The 2,539-nt window shown below is 33.6% G+C and overlaps 1 pseudogene; it reads right to left on the reverse strand.

Annotated features, from left to right (window-relative positions):
- Positions 1-1,069: 1,069 nt before the first annotated feature.
- On the reverse strand, positions 1,070-1,802 carry LOC136120213 (protein BTG4 pseudogene; annotated as a pseudogene).
- Positions 1,803-2,539: the final 737 nt, after the last annotated feature.

Here is a 2,539-nt window from a genome sequence, read left to right on the forward strand (position 1 = left end):
TTCCTCAAACAAGTTGGTACCGAGCAGGCAAATATTAGAGATGCTTAGTCCATTAAGAAATAACAAAACATATATTCAAGTTTCAGTTTTGTCTGTAGTTCGTTGATTTTGAGTAAACCACTTAGGAGAATAGTATCCAAGCCCAGACTACTGAGACAAGTTAACATTTATGCTTCATTTATGCTACCGAGACAAGCTAACATTTATACTTCCTTACTGCTCTAAGATTCTGTTAGGTAAGTAATCGGCATTTACATATGTTGATGGAACTAATTTCCCTAATCAGGCCTAAAGCTGAGCAGATGCCATTTCTCCTTTTCATTGCTTTTTCTCCTATGAAAGCATGTAATTCTGCCATGAAACTATGCTGGAAATATGTGGATTTACTACTTTACAGTCCACAGTTGACCTTGTGACACACATAAAATTGCTTTTTTGAAAGCACCGAGGCTGCATAGATGAGGAATGAGTTCAGCTCTCCTAACTCTCTTTATGAAAAGTTTATGGCTTTAAAAAAATGTTCTCTTTAGTTTTCAGAAAAAGTTTTTTTCCAGAATCAAGCTTACATACAAGATCATATATATATATAATTTTACATTGATTTTGTTTGTTGTGCTATTCTATTTTTCAGAGCAATATGCAATCATATCTTTTGTAACCATGGCAAAAATTTTAAGAGCTATAAAAGCACTTTGACTTACTAGATATATTTGTATTAATGAATTTCAATCATTGTTAATTTGAAATATATAGGATGTTTATGCATTGTCCAAACATTTCTAACTGATTCTAAGGACTTCATACTATATAAGCACTTTATACTGTATTTAAAATTAAAATAGTACATTTCTTTAAACTGTTACTTTTCATAATTCATCTAATTCAATATCTTTATTCTATTACCTTGTTGGGTACATTGATTAGTGTTATGCAAAAATTCATATAAAATTAAATAAGAACTAAGATTAAGACAGTTATGATCTGTATGAGAGGATTTACCATCATGCACCCTATTCCATGTTGTGGTTATTTTTTCTGTTTCTTGAGCTTCTCAATCTTAGACTCATTTTCATTTTAGAGAAAATACAGCTGCTCGTCTGAGCTCTATCCCACCAAGTGTCCAGCCACTGTACTTTGTCTTGACCCAGTGGTACCTCTCCACTCTATGTATAGCAGCAGACCTATGACCCATAGGGTTCTTATGCAACACATGATAAACATTTCCTAGGAGGCCCATATGGCCATCACCATATTCTTTTCCTAGGGGATTTGGAACCAAGACTGAAAGAACTTCTCTCAAGTTTTCAACCTGATAAACATTCTTTGGATTGCTGACTTTAGGAATTATCTGAGGTTATTTGTTACAACTTTCTTCACTGGAGAAATGCCATAGGAGTAGTCCAACACAGCTCTCTTAAAAGTGTAACTGATTTTTGGGAGAGTTCCCATTCCTCCCACCTGCCTTTAAAAGTAGCAATTACAAATGGATGGTTTTTCTCATCATACCTACAGCACACTTCAAAGTGAGCTACACATATGATCAGCTCCTTTGCAAGTCCCAGGTGAGAAGAATCACTTCATTCTCAGCACAGGCCCTTTATAGAAGGGCATCTTTAGTCTAATTGCTTACCTTGATACACCTGAAACCTTACCTATTGAAGGGCTCAATTACCAGTGACTTATTTATGTTTTAAACAAGATTGTTATCTGCTGTTCTACAAAGTCTTCTATTTGCTGTTTACTCATTTTGTTTTTTCGCTTAACCTTATGACAAAGAAAACTGTTGCAATTTCATCTATCATGATTCAAGAAAAATCTGTGAGGATGTCAGCAAAAACTCTTTAACCCCAACAAAATGTGGGCCAGAATTAGAAGACTAGATTTTCCAACTCTCACCCAAACCTCTATAACCTTTTTAAAAAATCACCATCCATTAGCCCTGAAATTTATGAGGTGATATCATTCAGTTTTAAATTCACCAACCCATTTCTAATAAGTTGTTTATACACATGGTACAATATTCAAATTTGCAAAAATTTATTCTTGAAAGTAATTAACCCTCAGTTGTCTCCATCTGCCAAGATGTCTTTCTTTGAAGCTATAGCTATTACAGTCTATGAAAGCAACACCCACACAAACACAGAGGCATAGGAAGCGATTATTTATTGATTTGTATTTCATTATTTCAAATTTTTAAGTTAAAAAATTGTCTTAAATCAACATTTTTGTGTACATATTTTCCATACATGTAAATACAACTTTAGAATAAGCTTCCAGAAATGGGATTATAAAGACAAAAGGCATATTTGAAATTTGGGATAGTATTGTAAAATTGACTCAACTAAAGTCAACTTCACACACACACACATACATACACACACACACACACACACCTTGTAAACCCATATGCTGTGTGTGTATTTTGCCCTTTCGCTCTGATACGAAAAGTATGATGTATTGCATTAGTTTTCTATTGATGTTTTAACAAATTTCCAAAAGCTGAGTGGATTAAAAACAATGAAAAACAACTTACAGTTCT

This window comes from Phocoena phocoena, chromosome 3 (assembly GCF_963924675.1).
Source record: "Phocoena phocoena chromosome 3, mPhoPho1.1, whole genome shotgun sequence".
In the NCBI taxonomy this organism is placed as follows: Eukaryota; Metazoa; Chordata; class Mammalia; order Artiodactyla; family Phocoenidae; genus Phocoena; species Phocoena phocoena.